Here is a 19,910-nt window from a genome sequence, read left to right on the forward strand (position 1 = left end):
TTGCAGTTTATGTGATCTAAGTTGAAGTAACAGATTCAAATGTGTACTGATACCTACCTATTTTAAAAGATGAAACACACAGGGATTCAAATATTCACAAGTCAAAGAGAATGTTTTCCTATTTTATTATAGAATTGCATTTCTCGGGGGATCCCTGGGTGGCTCAGCGGTTTGGCGCCTGCCTTTGGCCCGAGGCCTGATCCTGGAGTCCCAGGATCGAGTCCCACATCGGGCTCCCGGCATGGAGCCTGCTTCTCCCTCCTCCTGTGTCTCTGCCTCTCTCTCTCTCTCTCTCTCTCTACGTCTATCATGAATAAATAAATAAATAAATAAATAAATAAATAAATAAATAAATCTTTAAAAAAAAAGAAATGCATTTGTCTATTCATAAGCAAAGTATGACAGCATTTAAATAGTCACTACCTTTCCTCCTGGTAAATTTCAAATTTTCATCAAAATGTTACTAAAGGCAAAAAATAAAAATAAAAATAAAGACAGTCTCCCACATCCCCTGAATGTCCTGGCATGTTTCTGATGGGTAGAGAACAAAACAATGTATGGAATGTTATGTTTTAGCTAACACATAGGGAGAGTAGGTCTTTCTTTCTCTCTGTCTAGAGCTAGGTACCTATGATGAACAAAAATATATTAGAAAAGGTTACAGGGCAGCCCGGATGGCTCAGCAGTTTAGTGCCGCCTTCAGCCCAGGGTCTGATCCTAGAGATGTGGGATCAAGTCCAATGTCAGGCTCCCTGCATGGGGCCTGCTTCTCCCTCTGCCTCTCTGTCTCTCTGTCTCTCTGTCTCTCTGTCTCTCTCTCTCTCTCTCTGTCTCTCTCTCTCTGTCTCTCATGAATAGATTATAAAATATAACAAAAAGAGAAAGAAATGGTTACAAAGGAAGGACCTGGGTGGAGATTACAGGAATGGAACCTGCTTCTCTTAAAGTATCCTGCTTTTTAGTTTAGTTTCATTATTTTTATTTTTTTGCCTTTTTTATTTTTTGAAATCATAAATTTATTTTTTAATTGGTGTTCAATTTGCCAACATACAGAATAACACCCAGTGCTCATCCCGTCAAGTTTTGTTTTAGAATCCATAAGTTTTTCATGACATTATAAAATGATGGAACTTAAAAGACTATGTCTAAACATCGATAAAAAAACGAACCACATGGCATAGTTGTGTCAGTTGTATATATCAAATTGGTGGTTTAACCATACAGAATAGAGAACTCTTTCAAATGATTTACAAGTATAGCAATGTTAGGGGCGCCTGGGTGGCTCACTCGGGTTAGTGTCTGACGTTGGCTCAGGTCATGATCTCGGGGTTCTGGGATTGGGGGCCACGTAAGGCTATCCACTCAGCAGGGAGTCTGATTCTCCCTCTCCCTCTGTCCCTCATGCTGCTTGAGCTCTGTCTCTCTCAAATGCATAATTAAGAATCTGAAATTCACACACACACACACACACACACACACACACACACTGCAATTTTGCAGTGTATCCCAGCGATGGGATATACCTTAGAATAAAAAAGAACAAACCATCTTGAACTACATGAAGAAACATAAAGCTTCATTAAAAAATCAGATTGCTGAGTGAAATAAGTCAATCGGAGAAGGACAAACAGTGTATGTTCTCATTCATTTGGGGAATATGAATAATAGTGAAAGGGAATATAAAGGAAGGGAAAAGAAATGTTGGGAAATATCAGGAAGGGGACAGAACATTAAGACTCCTAACTCGGGGAAACGAACTAGGGGTGGTGGAAGGGGAGGAGGGCGGGTGCTGGAGGGGAATGGGTGACGGGCACTGAGGTGACACTTGACGGGATGAGCACTCGTGTTTTTCTGTATGTTGGTAAATTGAACACCAATAAAAATTAATTAAAAAAAAATCAGATTGCTGGTAGTAATATTTCCTTTGTTATTGTAAAATACCATACATTCAGAGGTGCACACACACCAAAAGGGGCTTAGTAATTATATGAACATCATTAGAATTCAAGAATTCCTTTTAAAACAAAAGACACAAATATAAGAGCAAATTAATCCTGAATGTCTTTGGAAGGCCATAGTTAACCCCATGCCGGGGCGGGGTGGGGTGTGTGTGTGTGTGTGTGTGTGTGTGGCGGTTGTTGTTGTTGGTGGTGGTTATGCTCTGGCTTTAAAGGAGGGATTTTGCCAACCCAGCCATACAGAACTGGTCAAAGTGCAAGTTGAGTTATAAAATGGCTGGGGAGTTCATCTCATTTTCTAGATGTTGAAGTAATCATACACCCATGGTGTCCTGTCATCACCCCCATTGAATAAAAAAGCATAAAGATCATCTTGTACGTGAGCCATTGTGTAGAACAGAAAAGCTAATTTCTCTGAAGTTTACCTCAAGTAATCTAGCTCAGGCAAGCAGCATTTAGTTAAAGAGGATCAGAGCTATAACTTCACATCCACCAAGATGTGTGATTGAGACATACTTTGTAAAATCACCCTCGTTTTTTAATCAGAGAGAGCCACCTCAGGACTGGCCTGTCTGCAAAACAAGTCCAGTTTTAACAAACTGGGCCTGATGACTTCCATAAGCTCAGCAAGAATAACGATTGATCATACGGACCTTTTAGAATCTGCTTTGCCAGAACTTTTTATAAGGAATCTCTAGGTTGAACTTTTAGCAGCCCCTTCAGGCCAGAAGCCAAACCAAGCATTTGCAATGAGACATGGCGGCAATACCTGTAGGTGTGGGAGGGTTCCTCTTCACGGGGTCGCCAAAGTATCCTGAGTTTCCTGCACCTGCCAGGAAGCGACAGTCCTTACTCACCTCACCTGGTGAGGGGAGGCTACTGGGAGCTCCGTAAGCAAGGTATCAGGCCAAAATCTCCATTGGCTTTGTGCCTCCACGTTTCATAAAGTCAGCCTTAGTCCCTTAAAGCCGTTTGGTCATCTCCGAGTCTGTGCATGTCTCTCAAATAGGACATGCCAGCGAAGCCCTGGTAAAATGACCAATATATATCCAGTAGTGTCCTGTGATAGGAACAGACTCTTACGAACTTCTGTAACTGACTATGAGGGCCATGGAAGGAAGAACACTCATGGAGAGACAGACCTTTTGAATTTCAGAGGCATCAAGTAGAGAGAAAAGGGAATGATCTGATTTGTTTATAAATGATGCCTTTTATCATATTTCTCTGCAAGTCAATGTTTTAGCTCTTTATCCTGTTTGGAAAAGGTCTAGATGTCCAATGAACTTAATTTTAATTACCATCCACACAAAACTTAAAGGTTTAGGTTACCAAAACTTTTGAGAGCTATCTTAACAATTACCTGTGAAAACTTTGAGACAGACAAGGTAAAGCATCATTTTAAGTCACCTTGTTGCTAACAAATTGCAGCTCAGGTACCTCGGGCTTATTTGACCTTTAGCAAACCTTGACAGACTACAAGTTTCACATTAAATGCTGATAACTTTAGCGATATGTCTATCTTAATTAAACCGACACGCCGGGGGCGCCTGGGTGGTTCAGGGGTTGAGCGTCTGCCTTTCGTTCAGGGCATGATCCCAGTGTCCTGGGATGGAGTCCCGTGTCGGGCTCCCGGTAGGGAGCCTCCTTCTCCCTCTGCCCATGTCTTCGTCTCTCTCTGTGTGTTTCTCATGAGTAAATGAGTAAAATCATTTTTTAAAAAAAAACAAACAAAATTAAATTAATTTAAATACAGATTATGTGCCACCCGGGTCCACTTTTAAAAACTAGTGTGTTCCCCATTTGTCAATGTCTGCCTATGACACTGCTGGGGAAATCTGAAGTGAGCAGTGTCTGTAGCCAGTAACCAAGCTGGGGCAGAAACAGGAGCAGGGGCAGGGGGAGACAGAAGAGGCAAAGTGCAGCCAGGAGGCAGAGCAAGAGGGTTTCCACATCTAAAGCTCATCCACTTGAACAGATGAGCAAATGCCGTGTTCTTCCACTATCAGTGTAGAATTAGGCCATCCAGATCAGGCCGGGGAAGACAGGGAACTTCCCCGAAACAAAGAGAGTTTTGGCAGCTGCTCGGGAACATTCCTTCAAGTCTCCATCCGGAGCTAGACTAACCTTGGTTGGCTCCAATGATACCCATTAACCTGGGAAATGAATGAGGGAGAAGCCCCCACATCTCTTAGGAGGAGGAAGAGTGAGAGAGTCAGTCACAAACCGCTTTGCTGCAGAAGGCCTGTATTTCTTCCAGAGGCCTGGATTTATTTGGTTTATCCCTCCTAACGTATTGGATAATAGGGACTTTACCAGCCAACATGTTCAGGCCAACACATTCTGCAAGAGCTCCTTGGGTCGGGGTCCTGACGGAAAGCCCCGTTCTCTGCAGAAGAGACCCAATGATAGATCCCGTGGAGGCCAAACAGTGTTACAGAAGATCAGGCCTTCCCTACGTTTTGCAAGTCAAATTGTTTCCAGCTGGGTAAAAGGCACCCCAAGGGAGAGTCCTTGGGAACTGAAAAAGAGACCGTGCCTTGCCTCGAAGGTCACGCTTTATTTCACCTTGCTTTGAAGAACCCACAGTTTTTCACCCATGGAAAACACTAGACAGGTTTCCAGGGAAAAATGCCCAAATTTGCAGTACCGAATCCAGACTAATTTTTGTGGAGGATGGTGAGTTTCCCATCTCGTGATCCAGGCAGTAATCAGTTACCCCATACCTTTTACAGAGAGGTTGACTATGCAGGCATCCCTACATATCAGCTCTCTCCTGTCAACCAAGGCGTCCCCTGTGTGCCTACCCATGGTGACAGAGTGGCCTAACAACTTGGGTTGAGGAGGGATCAGGCTGATAGGAGCAGCCACTCTTACCTGTCCGTCACCTAATCCTCCTTGGCTCCTCTGGATTCCTCCTTCCCCCACCCCGCCACACCGACAGAAAAGAAAAACAAAAGTGTCCTAATCGGACAGATTAGCAAGGCTAATGGTTTAAACTGTGATATTCTTTTGAGAAGGATAAGGACAAGCAAAACATATAGGGTCTCTCAGGGGGGGAGGCATGTGCTGCTTACAGATGAGGCTTCCCCAGGGCGTAAGCCCCAGGGCCGGTCTCCATCCTTTTAGGAGTCTCAGAGACCCCAAGGCCATCAATGGTGACCAAAGGGCAGGTTCAGAGTGCTGGATTGCCAGTCCTTATGTCCACTCTCCGGATGTACCTTAAACTAGCAGGGGAACTTATAAATGACCTTATTCTTTGGAGCTCTCTTGCTGGAGACCTCATTGTTTGGTCACATGAGTTTGCTTGCATTCCTAGCCGCACGGTGCCTGATGTCTCAGGCCCATTACAAACCCATTTCAATTATGTTTCCTCGCCTTACCCCTGCTACTTCTCCTGTTCACACACCTGAGTGTCGTATGTGAGCATGGCCCCACTATAGGCAAAGTCGCTGAGGCAGGGGAAAAGCCAATTAAGAAAGCCAGAGAAGGAGGACCGTCAGTGGAACTCGTTAGGATCAGGCCACCAGTCCCTTCTTTTGAGGAAGCGGGATTGACCAAACCTTTCTCTAGAAGCCTGTCACCTGGCTCTTGAGACCAGGAGCCATGCTATTCACCTGTAGCTGGCTGACAGGTGCCCTGGTTTGCTGTTTGTTACAAGAAGAGGTTATCCAAGGGAGAGATGTCTCCCAGGAAAGAAAGGAAAGAGTCCGCATTTACTCACCCTTTGGTGAGCACGATCCCGGGTTTCAGCACCAAAATGCTCGGGAGAACTTGGATCTGGTCTCACAGAATCCAAGAATGAATCTTGTGGACAAAGGAGAGTGACTAAAGCCATAGAAGCTCATGAGGAGAGGACACGTAGAAGGCTCTCAGCAGTGAGAGGGGCCCCGACAGGGTTGCCACTGAAGGTGTTTTTGGCTGGCCTTTCATAGAGAACCCGACTAGGGAGTTTCTGGCCTTGAGATTTCTTGTGTCATCATGAGTGGATGACATATGGCTATTTTGGGGTCTGGTGAGTGTCTGTGCTTACTATGTAACGGTCAAAGGATGATACCCCCTACCTTTCAGGGCTCGGGGCCAGATCCACTTCCTTACCTGTTTTTTTTTTTTTTCCATCTTGGTGTCCTCGGGAGTTATGGGAACCTGGTTCTGGGGCCTTCCCCTTACCTTTCCCTGCCTAGCCCGATCTATCCCTAACTGAATTATATACTTTGTAAGGAATGAGTAAGACTAATAACACCTCATCCCATGGCTCTGTCTTTACAATATATGTTTTTTAAAAGACCCCCACGTATAAAGGATCACCTGATGGGATGTGGAGATTATGCATGTGAAGCCCTTAGCACAATGCCTGAGACTGGATGGTGTTCAGTAGGCAGCAGCTGCAATTTTGTAGAATTTAGATCAGTGCCAACCTTGGGCTAAGGCCTTCCTCAGATAACCATGCATAGTTCTGAGATTCTCCTGTCATGTACCATTTCCAGACATTTTGGGGAGGTGCCATAATTTCTTCTATGCAGCAACGATGTGGGGCTAAAAACCATCAGTAGACATGTGAAGGTAAAGCTGGAAACGACCCAATGGCAGAAAGTCCCTAAAGATCCAAGCAGAGAGGAGGGGCACCTGGGTGGCTCAGTCAGTCGAGTGACTGACTCTTTACTTTGGCTCTGGTAGTGAGCTCAAGCCCCGCATTGGGCTCTGCAATCGGAGAGGAGCCTGCCTGAGATTCTCTCCCTCTCCATCTGCCCCACTCCTGCTTGTGTGCTCTCTCTCTCCCTCTCTCTGATAAATAAATGAATCTGTGGTGGCCCAGGGTGGCGCAGTCAATCAAGCAACTGATTCTGGGTTGTGGCTCAGGTTGTGATCACAGGATGGTGAGGTGGAACCCTGCATCGGGCTCTGCACTCAGTGCGGAGTCTGCTTGAGATTCTCTTTCCACTTCCCTCTGTCCCTCAATTCGTTCACTAGTTCTCTGTCTCACTTAAATAAATAAATAAATAAATAAATAAATAAATAAATAAAGCAATCTTCAAAAGGAAAAAGATTCTGGCAGAGAGGGAGCTACATAGGCAAGAAGATAGAGACTAGCTTTCTACTTTAGTGCAGTATTTCCTGGTGTCTCTCCTAAGAAAGAGGTGTATATATACTCTCTAATGTTTACGGATTGGCATTTACAAGGTGTTTCCACCTTGTAATACCAATTGTCCCATTGGAGAGTCTACTGATTGCCTCTTGTTGGTAATTGCTGTGGGTGGGCAGCATCCCTTCTGAGACACAGGAAGATTTTCCCAGGAAAACACCCATGGACCTCTTATCACATGATTTCATCACATAGTCAACTACTACTTACCTAAGCAATACATGCATACCAATTTATTCTATACCACTTATGTCCCTTCCTTTTGTCATGCCGCAGGCTGCTGATCACTAAGTACACTACGTACTGAGTATTGCCTCTGCCCGCTCACATAAAACCAGATGTCTTAGTATGAATATGAGAACTTTCATGGGGACCTTTGGAGTACTTTATTTTTGCCTCTATAGCTACTGGAAAACTTCCCAAATGAGGACCTTCTTAGACGTTTGGAACAGAACTTCAGACGCATATACCAACACATGCTTTGGCTTAAAAGGAAACTTCTTTAAGAACATGTGAAATTGGGCAATTAATTTCTCCCTGTAATGTCAAAGATTGGAAAGCGGTGGAGGACTCATTTGTTCCTGTATACATTACTGCAGTTAGAAAAAGATATTCTGTATGGGCTTATGTTTGAAAACTTGCAAACAAAAACCTGAAAACAAACAGAAGGTTGGTATACAGGGGTCAGAATTGATATGAAAAACAAAACAAGACAAAACAAAAACAACGCACGACACCATACAGAAAAACGGGAGAAAATCTTTCCTCTCCTCCTAATGGGATTGTTTTCTTTTGAATGATTCATGGGAGGAATTTCAGTACCTCAGAAAAATCTATTTAAAGGGCTTATTCAAAATATATTCTGAAACAATGTCATGTTTATTAAATAACATGCCCAAATGCACACGGTATTATGTCACCAAATGTTAAAGCAAATACCCACTACAAAAGGAGAGGTATAAGAATCAATTATTCAAATTCCTAGCTCTCAAGTATAAAATCAGAGTTCCACATACTCAATGAATATTAAAGTTGAAAACGAAGCACTGTATGTGATTTATCTTTAAAGACAGATGTGAGGGGATGCGTGGGTGGCTCAGTGGTTTAGCGCCTGCCTTCCACCCAGGACATGGTCCTGGGCACCCGGGATCGAGTACCACGTCGGGCTCCGTGCATGGAGCCAGCGTCTACCTCTACCTGTGTCTCTGCATCTGTCTCTCTCTCTCTCTCTCTCTCATTCTCTGTGCCTCATAAATAAATGAACAAACACACAAACAAAATGTTTTTTTAAAAAAAGAGAGATGTGAAATGCTAAGCCCTAAGTAATTAAGTACATGCGCATATTTGTGAAATACGTTCAATAAATGCTAAGGGTAGGTGTCATTTAATAGTGAACCAACACCAATTAAATGACATTTCGGTGTGCTTGTGGAAATGACGCATTCACAAACCCATGTCTCAGCACTGATATTTATACACGTAGTTCTTTTCTCCCAGCGATTGTAGGCAGTTTAATGGATTCAAAAACACAACCTTATGTTTGCTTGCAATCATTTTTATAAGGCAGTAGAGTACGTTTTCTTCTGAAACCATATTGGTATTGGAATTGGCTCAGTAAACTAATGAGTAAATAGAAGCGGGTGCACGGATAGGACAGATTTTATATTCTTTAATTTTTTTTCCCTATAGGCAAAGCAATGGAGCCTTCTTTCTGTTCTTGTGGTTTGAGCCTTTTGGGGCTAATACAGATCGACTGAGGGAAAGCCTAAAATTAAATCATCCTTACTGCTAACAGCTAATTGACAGTGTTAAGTACAAAAAGTCTTCATTACTAACAAAGGGTTGAAAGCGTAATACGTATATAATTGTGGAACTGCCGCTCCTCACACAGCTTTTTAGGGTTGGGGTTTTAACAGGAATAGGTTCTTGCACTTAGCAAGCAAGCTATGATAAACAAGACGTACCAATTTCAACTACAATCTTTAAACTACTACAGTGTGGTTCAGTGCAGCTAATGTCGTACTTAATAAAACGTAGCTTCCCGTTCTTTCATTCTTCAAAGTCGTCAGAACAACAGGGAATGAAGAGACTTCCGAACCATTGCCAGCTCTTGCTGCTGCTGATTCAAGGAAGGAAATATGGGACATTCGCCTGTTATTTGGGTAACTGTCATACATTTTGGCAAAACAAATACCCCAATGCTCACATCCCTCCTTGGGTCTTAATATTACATGTATACTACTTACAGCTTCCCTCATAATTTTGTTTTGCAACTTGGCGATTTCTTCTCTGACTTCACTTTGTTCATCAGTAAGAAGATGTTCATGGTCCCTGTCCAAGGCATGCAAACTCTAAAACAAGAAGCCTAGTTCAGGTATAAAGCACCACTTTTCATCTCATGCTGCAAACATGTACAATCAAATTTCAGGGAGTGCCTGGGTGGCTTAGTGGGTTACGAGTCGGCCTTCAACTCAGGTCATGATTTCAGGGTCCTGGGATCGAGCCCCACGTCAGGCTCTCTGCTCAGCTGGGAGTCTCCTTCTCCCTCCCCCTCTCCTTCTCCCCCTGCGTGTGCCCTCTCTCAAAAGATATTTTTCAAAAAATTAAGTTAGATTTCAAAGGTAACAGCCCTTAATATTCAAGGGATGCTCATTTATTTTTCCAAACAAAACACTGTACCTGACACTTGGAGATTGGAATACCCACTTAAGAAATTTTTGAAATGTTGTGTTTGAGTCAAATATTATTATTACAGAGGCACGACAGTAGTACACTTGGCTCCAAACAACGCATTAATAGACAGTTAAGGTCGAGGTGGAGGAAGAACAGATAAAGACTGACCGTCCCACAGAATGAAAATCCATAATTTTAAAACACTCTAAACACCACGGAACCCTGCCATTATAATGACTGATAATCAGTGTAACATATTCCATTGGAGGGAATGAAAGGATCTGTAACACAGATCCTTTTAAGGATCTGCCTCTTAAGTCATGAGAAACAGATCCTTTTAAGGATCTGCCTCTTAAGTCATGAGAAACAAACATGATCTAATCTTTACTGTTCACTTAACGAGTTGCGATCTAGTGCATCCTACGTAAAAGGTAACGTTAGGTGTCGTGAATTTGAAAAGGAATGCATGATCTCTTCCTCCCTTATTCCAGGGAGATAAAAACAGGTAAGTTAAAAGCCACACAAATCCTTTGTAACTATTAAGGAAATACCCCTTGCCATGACTGTGTGCTGGAAGGTAAGATTGACTCTACATTAGTTGCCGAAAGAATAGGAGTTCAGTAGGTAAAGGGAAGAAGGAATTGAAAGTGTTCCAGAAACAAGGAAGTAAAGGTGAGTTAGTTCAGAGAGAGCAACCAATCTGGAGGGGTGGGAGGAAAGGAGGAATGTCCACATAAAACCACAAAGGGGGGCAGCCCCGGTGGCAGAGCGAAACCTCAGCCCAGGGCATGATCCTGGAGACCCTGGATCGAGTCCTACATCAGGCTCTCTGTGGGGAGCCTGTTTCTCCTCTGCCTGTGTCTCTGCCTCTCTCTCTCTCTCTCTCTCTCTCTCTCTCTCTCTATGAATAAATAAATAAAATCTTCTTTTTTTAAAAAAAAAAAAAAGGGAGTTCTGTTACTGGGCAGGGGCAGATGCTGAATACCTGATGGTTTAACATGGGAACCTAATGACAGGTTTTCAGGAGGGAAGATCATGTTGCAGAAGCTTAAGAATGGACTGGAGAAGAGAGCACTTAGGGAAGCGTTTAATCGGAGGAGCAAGGAATGGCGAGATCCCGAACTAGGGCAGTAGCAGTGGGAATTGAAAGAAAGATGCAGTTGCAGAAAGGTTGCAAAGAAAGGCACCAAAGCAGAGGTAAAGGGCCGATGCGGGCACACACACACACACACACACACACAGTGCCCATAGACACACCAAGAAAAAATAAGGGGAATGTGCAGGATTCCATCACTTCCTAAAGAAGTATATCTCTGCCTGAAGAAGAGGTATGTGTCACTGAGGACAATCTGCTTATGTGGAAATATCAAACCATATCATTCTCAATTCACAAACGGTTAGTCTTCCTCTGGCCTTTTCATTATGATATACATTCCCTTAGACCTTTCCTTATGATTTTTTAAAAACCTTTTTTGAAATTTTGTTTATTTATTCATAAGAGACGGACAGGAAGAGAGAGAGAGAGAGAGAGGCAAAGGGAAAAGCAGGCGCCATGCAGGGAGCCCAACATGGGACTCGATTCTGGGACTCAAGATCACGCCCCGGGCTGAAGGCAAGCTCTAAACCACTGAGACACCCAGGGATCCCTTAAGTCTGTGTATAAAGTCACTATTCCTCTCGTATTCCAAAAGCAAATGTGCCACAATTTTGTACTCATGTAACATATTTGAATATAAAATCAGGATCCATCAATTACAACTGCCTACTCATATTTAACAGAAACCACTAATACAAGGAAAAGACACATAGAAGTGACTCATAGAATTCCTAGTTTCCACTATATGTTTATTGCTGATCTCCTCAAAACTGATGGTCGAACCAAAAAATCATGCTCGAAGTGTTAATAAAGTACCAGTATTCTTCATGATACGTGTATTTCTAGATAAAATTCCCACGTTGCCATTCCCTGTTTTAAACGACTCCCATCTAGTACACTTAGGACACTTTTTTTAGTATTTCTGTATTTTTTTTCCTTTTTATAATCAGGATCTTTAAATCTTCAACATTGGGGAAATAAAGTTCAAGATCTCAATTTCACACATAATCAGATTTACAAAAATAAGAGTGGCAATAGTGTGAAATGAAAGTCAAAAAATAATGTGCGTGGCAATAGTGTGAAATGTGTGTGGCAATAGTGTGAAATGAAAGTCAAAAAATAAACGACTCCCATAAAAGTATCAATGAATGCTAAAAATAAAAAAATGCATTTCCCAATTAGGCTGAATCCAAGACAGTGAGGTCATACCGGACATTGGTTGACAATTTTGTTTTGTTTTGTTTTTTTAATTTTTATTTATTTATGATAGTCACAGAGATAGAGAGAGAGAGAGAGAGGCAGAGACACAGGCAAAGGGAGAAGCAGGCTCCATGCACCGAGAGCCCGACGTGGGATTCGATCCCCGGTCTCCAGGATCGCGCCCTGGGCCAAAGGCAGGCGCCAAACCGCTGCACCACCCAGGGATCCCTGGTTGACAATTTTGATGTACAACCTAAATGGTTTTCCACCTGCAGATTCAGAAAGAAACTATCTTCTACTTTTATATACATATTACATATTTTTTCAAGATTTTCTCACTTATTTGAGACACACACAGCGCACGTGCAAGTGGGCAGAAGGGCAGAGGGAGAGAATCTTCAAGCAGACTCCCTGCTGAGAAGGGAGGCCCAGCGGGGCTCCATCCCACAACCCATGGGATCAGGACCCACGACCTGATCCAAAACCAGGAGTTGGTCGTTTAAGCGACTGAGCCACCCAGGCACCCCTACGTTTGTGTTTCTTAATTTTTCCAGCCTCTGGTTCTGAACAATTCTAGCTTGTTGCAGAATCTTTTGCTGCTCTTGAAACATACGCTGGGAACATAAAAGAAAAAGGTGACAAAATGTGGGTCATGTTTATTATTCAGAGAACATAATTACCCATCAGGTTAAAAAGGAAGATTCCTTAAATCGATACCTGTCACCATTTCCTGTTTTAACAACTTTTGTGACTAAGTTTAGATCATTGTGTTCACCACCCATATACAGAAACAATACACGATGACCCTACCCAGTAGTCATTAAGTGGGAAATTGTCTTCCTCACCGATATTGAAGACATGTATTAATTCTGGACTTCAAAGTCCACAAAAGGCCCTTTCAATAATCTGTTTACCACAAGTAGGCAAAGACTCTATACAATAATCCTTCTTAGCAGTAGTCACAGAGGAGCGATTCTTTCTTAACCACGTTCAAAACATGTGTTAATTCTTAGTCATTTCAGGACACGTATAGACGATCGAAGCCTCTCTGTTACTTGAGCTGCTCTCCAACAATAATTCTGTCCTCTTCCCTACTTTAGTGACTTACGTAGTCAGACCCGGGATTCCTAATAACTGCAACTTCTACATGAGATTAATTAGAGCAAAGACTTGCATATCAGCTCCATGTCAGGTACTGTTTGGAACCATTTCAAATAGACATATTACACATGATCTCATTCAACGCTCAAAACAACTCTACGAGGCAGATGCTCTTACTATGTCTACTTTTATAGGTGAGGAACCTGAGTGCGATACTATTTGTCCCTGAAGCCACAGCTCGTACTGGTCAACCAGGATTGGATTAAAAAAAACAAAAAAGCACAAAAGGTTCCGGGGCTTAGGCTCCTGACCACTGTGCTATGCTGTTTCTCCAACCCACTCCGCCCCCCACAACATTCCACCTTTACCTCCCTGTTTGTTGTTCTCTCCCCTTCTTACTACGGTTCAGTACTCTTTCAGAATTGATATCTCAATGATCCAAGGAGTCGTCCTTGTCCCCAGTCCCCATTCTCTTAGTCTCCCTTTTCCTCCTTCTTGGCTTAAATTCCATGGTCAATCGTCATACCTCTGCACTTGCACGTGTACCTTGCCCCCTTTCCACTCTGTCAATCTGTGTGGCCGAACACCAACCCTGGAAGATCCAGCTCTCTGGCCACTCTGCCACAACTGTGCAGCGTGGTCTCACTTTAAATTCATGATCACTATGACAGTAAGCAAATCCAGACCCATAATGCTGTTTGGCAATGATATTTCCCTAGTGCATTCGCTGGCCCGCTCTCAGGAAACAATTCCGGGACTTCCTCTCTGCCCCCCAAAGGCAGCGCCTCCTCCACCACTCTAACTCTTAACTGGTGACCTTCCTGTATCACTAAATAGAAGCCATCCAAATAGAACGTCCGGCCTCCCACCACTACTCATCTGGGCTATCTTCTACCCTCCCTTACCCATCTGGGCTCACGGACTCTACATTCTCTCCTGTGTTTTTGCATGACCTCTTGCTACCTGAGACTTTGATACAGTAAAGAAATCAATGGAATAGATAAATTTTAAAGCCAAGGCTGATACCAACAGCTAGTTTTGCTTCCTGTTCCTGGGCTTTCCTCATGTCGGTATCCCACTTCTGAAAGAGAGTCAGAAACTGCTGAGAGTATTTGAAATGCAGATTCTGCCTGTAAAACATGATAACGGGCACCATCACACTCCACAAAGAGATGACAAAATGAACCATATTTTGGAGGAATACTGTAACAGCAGCTGAAATAGTCTCACGGGAAACAGAAAGGGCACACGAACAATTGACTCTTATTACCAACAGTATTGATCCGAATTGACCAATATAGAAGCCTTCGCACATGCCTTGCCTCTTCAACACTAGCAAGGATTTACCATAAAATAAATATTCCAGAAAGACTCATTTTATCTAAAAGCAGCTTACTTTTCATTTCTTATTCCAGAAGAAACTCTACATTCGGATGCGGAAGTAGATTCAATGAGGATGTTATATCGAAGATTGCCGAACAGGAATATTTCACTTAAACAGTTCCCCTCTTTGTCACAACAGGGATTTTTTTTTAATTTATTTTTTGTTGGTGTCCAATTTGCCAATATAGAATAACACCCAGTGCTCATCCCATCAAGTTTCCCCCCCAGTGCCCGTCACGCAGTCACCCCCACACCCGCCCACCTCCCCTTCCACCACCCCTAGTTCGTTTCCCAGAGTTAGGAGTTTCTCATGTTCTGTCTCCCTTTCTGATACTTCCCACTCGTTTTTTCTCCTTTCCCCTTTATTCCTTTTCACTACTGTTTATATTCCCCAAATGAATGAGACCATATGTTTGTCCTTCAATTGACTTATTTCACTCAGCATAATACCCTCCAGTTCCATCCATGTCGAAGCAAATGGTGGGTATTTGTCGTTTCTTATGCCTGAGTAATATTCCATTGTATACATAAACCACAACTTCTTTATCCATTTTTCTTTCGATGGACACTGAGGCTCCTTAGTTTGGCTATAGGGGACATTGCTGCTCTGAACGTCGGGGTGCAGGTGTCCCGGCGTTATATGCATCTGTATCTTTGGGGTAAATCCCAAGAAGTGCAAAATCAATGCCCAGAAGTCAGTGGCATTTCTATATACTAACAGTCAGACTGAAGAAAGAGAAATTAAGGAGTCAATCCCATTTACAATTGCACCGAAAAGCATCAGATACCTAGGAATAAACCTATCCAAAGAGGTAAAGGATCTATACCCTAAAACTACAGAACACTTCTGAAAGAAATTGAGGAAGACACAAAGAGATGGAAAAATATTCCATGCTCACAGATTGGAAGAATTAATATAGTGAAAATGTCAATGTTACCCAGGGCAATTTACACGTTTAATGCAATCCCTATCAAAATACCATGGACTTTCTTCAGAGAGTTGGAACAAATTATTTTAAGATTTGTGTGGAATCAGAAAAGACCCCGAATAGCCAGGGGAATTTTAAAAAAGAGAACCATAGCTGGGGCCATTGCAATGCCAGAATTCCGGTTGTACTACAAAGCTGTGGTCATCAAGACAGTGCGGTACTGACACAAAAACAGACACAGAGGCCAATGGAACACAATAGAGAATCCAGAAGTGGACCCTCAACTTTATGGTCAACTAATATTGGACAAAGGAGGAAAGACTATCCACTGGAAAAAAGACAGTCTCTTCCGTAAATGGTGCTGGGAAAATTGGGCATCCACATGCAGAAGAATGAAGCTAGACCACTCTCTTGCACTATCCACAAAGACAAACTCAAAATGGATGAAAGATCTAAATGTGAAACAAGATTCCATCAAAATCCTAGAGGAGAACACAGGCAACACCCTTTTTGAACTTGGCCACAGTAACTTCTTGCAAGACACATCCACGAAGGCAAGAGAAATGATTTTTATGATTTTTAAGAACGACCAGTGAAGGCAACTTAGCTACAATGTGCAAATTCTTTATCATATAAAGTTAAGCTTTTCTACATGATGGAATACAGTTAAGTTTCCCCGGGATAACGCTGTAAGACGTTTACCCAAGGTTCGGCTAGATTAGGTCTAGAATGACTATGAATTAAAAGAAAACCATATAGGAAGAAAACTCCTACAGGAAGAGAACCCAATTGTCCTTTGCAAGGGAGGCAAAAGGTCATCTTTACTGGCTTCTGGAATTACACCTCAATGCTGATAAGGAGTGAGGTTAAGAGAATTTATCCACGTAGAAAAGAATCAAGCAAGATCTCTTTTAATGGAAAATTCAATATAATAGCATTCGCCTTCCGTGATTTGCACCAAGGAATACTAAGATATGATACAAGGGTCCTCGTAGCTTAAAAATGACAACCTCACCTTTGTCTTTTTATTTCCCAACCTTGCTCGATTTTCTCGTTAGTGCATTTCAGAGAAGCTTTTGCATTTGCTTCAAACATTTTTCTTTTTGCAAGAAGAGCCTGTTTAATGCCAGCTGTGTAGAACATAGATATTCACTGAAATTTCATGCCGAAAATTATTTGGTTTTCATATATACGATTCAATATAGGTAAATGTTGCCTCGGCTACACGCAAAGGTGCTTCAAATCTATAATGCAGGCATCGTAAATGTCCAAACAGTATGTCGCATACCTGGAACTAATATCATGTTGTGTGCCAATGACGCACCCCCCCCCCCAAAAAAAGGTAAAATAAAACCTAGAACACAGGCGTCGTTTGAAAAAGCCATATTTGCTCACTAGTTTCCATAAAGTTTTTGCAGTACTAGTATCCTGATTCTCATTACTCTAACTGCGGGCTCAGAGACAAGGAAAGGGGGATAATAATCCAACGACTTTCCATTCTCAAATGCATATAAACAATCCAAAAGACAGACTTTAAAGTCCTTGTGAGAAGACAGGTAAAAGGCAAACTTTTCTGAATTTATAAAATATCCTGCAACTCAGGGGACATGTTTAGATGCATTATCATTAAGATGCATTATATAAAACATCACAAAAGCATTTTCTTAAAAACGACCTCCAAAAGGAGAAAAATCATTATATCGCACATTAAAGAATCACTTTTCAAGCGATCTAGCGAGTGATGCTTTTAACTGTGCTTTACTAAAAGAGAGCAAGGCTGTGACTGTATTCTGATGACACTAAATTCATATCTTTCAATAGTAACTCTGTACGTGAATATGCTTAATGATCCCATCAAGAGGTGCAGGCTTTCAGACTGGATAAAAAAGCAAGACCCATCTATTTGCTGTCTACAAGTGACTCATTTTAGACGTAAGGACAACTACGGCCTGAAAATAAAAGGTTGGAGAACCATTTACCATTCAAATGGTCCTCAAAAGAAAGCAGGGGTAGCCATCCTCATATCAGATAAATTAAAGTTTATCCCGAAAACTGTACTAAGAGATGAGGTGGGACACTACATCATACTTCAAGGGTCCATCCACAAAGAGGACCTAACACTCATGAATATGTATGCCCCTAATGTGGGAGCTGTCAAGTATGAAACTCAATTAATAACCAAAGTTACAACAAACTTAGATACTAATACACTTATCCTGGGAGACTTGAACACGGCGCTCTCTGCAATTGATACATCCTCTAAACACAACATCTCCAAAGAAACAAGAGCTTTAAATGATACACTGGACCAGATGGATTTCACAGATATCGACAGGACGTTACATCCAAATGCAACTGAATACACACTCTTCTCAAGTGCACATGGAACTTTCTCCAGAATAGACCACATACTGGGTCACAAACCAGGTCTTAACCAATACCAAAAGATTGGGATTGTGCCCTGTGTATTTTCAGACCATAATGCTTTGAAATTATAACTAAATCACAAGACAAAGTTTGGGAGGATTTCAAACATGTGGAGGTTAAGGACCATCCTGCTAAAAGATGAAAGGGTCAACTAGGAAATTAGAGAAGAATTAAAAAGATTCATGGAAACTATTGAGAATGAAGACCCAGCCCTTCAAAATCTTTGGGATACAGCAAAAGCAGCCCTGAAGGGGAAATACACAGCAATAGAAGCATCCATCCAAAAACTGGAAAGAACTCAAATAGAAAAGCTAACCTTGCACCCGAAGGAGCAGGAGAAGGAACAGCAAATCCGACCTTCACCCAGCAGAAGAAGAAAGTTAATAAAGATTCAAGCAGAACTCAATGAAATAGAGACCGGAAGTACTGTGGAAGGCATCAACAAGACCAGGAGTTGGTTCTCTGAAAGAATTAATAAGATAGATAAACCATTAGTCGGCCTCATTAAAAAGAAGAGAGAAAAGACTCAAATTAATAAAATCACGAATGAAAAAGGAGAGATCACCAACAAAACCAAGCAAATACAAATGATTTTGAAAACTTATTATGAGCATCTATACACCAATAAATTAGGCAACCTAGAAGAAATAGACGCATTTCTAGAAAACCACAAACTACCAAAACTGGAACAGGAAGAAACAGAAAACCTGAACCGGCCAATAACCAGGGAGGAAATGGAGACAGTCATCAAAAACCTCACAAGACACAAAAGCCCAGGGCCAGATCGCTTCCCTGGGGAATTCTTTCAAACGTTTATAGAAGAAACCATACCTATTCTATTAAAGCTGTTCGGAAAGATAGAAAGAGATGGAGTACTTCCAACCTCTTCCTATGAGGCCAGCATCACCTTAATTCCAAAACCAGACAAAGACCCCACCAAAAAGGAGAATTATAGACCAATATTCCTGATGAACACAGATGCAAAAATTCTCAACAAGATACTGGCCAATAGGATCCAAGAGTACATTAAGACGATTATTCACCATGACCAAGTGGGATGTATCCCTGGGATGCAAGGCTGGTTCAGCACTCGTAAAGCAATCAGTGTGATTGATCATATCAGCAAGAGAAAAAAACAAGAACCATAGGATCCTCTCAATAGATGCAGAGAAAGCATTGGACAAAATACAGCATCTGTTCCTGATCAAAACTCTTCAGAGTGCAGGGATAGAGGGAACATTCCTCAGCATCTTAAAAGCCATCTACGAAAAGCCCACAGCAAATATCATACTCATAGGTGAAACACTGGGAGCCTTTCCCCTCAGATCAGGAATAAGACAGCGATGTCCACTCTCACCACTGCTATTCAACATAGTACTAGAAGTCCTAGCCTCAGCAATCAGGCAACAAAAAGAAATAAAAGGCATTCAAATGGGCAACGAAGAAGTCAAACTCTCCCTCTTCGCCGATGACATGCTCCGGGCCATAGAAAACCCAAAAGCCTCCACCCCCGGATTGCTAGAACTCATACAGCACTTCGGCAATGTGGCAGGTTACAAAATCAATGCCCAGAAGTCAGTGGCATTTCTAATCACTGACAATGAGACTGAAGAAAGAGAAACGAAAGAGTCAATCCCATTTACAATTGCACCCAAAAGCATAAGATACGTAGGAATAAACCTAACCAAAGTGGTAAAGGACCTATACCCTACAAACTACAGAACACTTCTGAAAGAAATGGAGGAAGACACAAAGATTTGGAAAAACATTCCATGCTCATGGATTGGCAGAATTAATATTGTGAAAATGTCAATGTTACCCAGGGCAATGTACACATTTAATGCAATCCTTATCAAAATAGCATGGACTGTCTTCAGAGAGATGGAACAAATCATCTTAAGATTTCTGTGGAATCACAAAAGACCCCGAATAGCCAGGGGAATATTCAAAAAGAAAACCAGAGCTGGAGGCATCACGATGCCAGATTTCAGGTTGTGCTACAA

General features: G+C 42.1%; 1 protein-coding gene and 1 long non-coding RNA gene across 2 annotated transcripts in view; one reads left to right on the top strand and one right to left on the bottom strand.

Moving 5' to 3' along the window:
• LOC140596090 (synaptonemal complex protein 3-like) overlaps positions 1 to 19,910 on the top strand; it is a 126,488-nt gene that overhangs the window by 57,075 nt on the left and 49,503 nt on the right. The gene's annotated exons all lie outside the window — the stretch shown is intronic.
• On the bottom strand, positions 8,748 to 9,506 carry LOC140596093 (uncharacterized). The gene is made up of 2 exons (XR_011998126.1): positions 9,345 to 9,506; positions 8,748 to 9,217 (listed from the first exon to the last, which is right to left on the bottom strand). It is a non-coding gene; the product is annotated as an uncharacterized lncRNA (long non-coding RNA).

The sequence above is a fragment of the Vulpes vulpes genome, chromosome X (assembly GCF_048418805.1).
Source record: "Vulpes vulpes isolate BD-2025 chromosome X, VulVul3, whole genome shotgun sequence".
Classification (NCBI taxonomy): Eukaryota; Metazoa; Chordata; class Mammalia; order Carnivora; family Canidae; genus Vulpes; species Vulpes vulpes.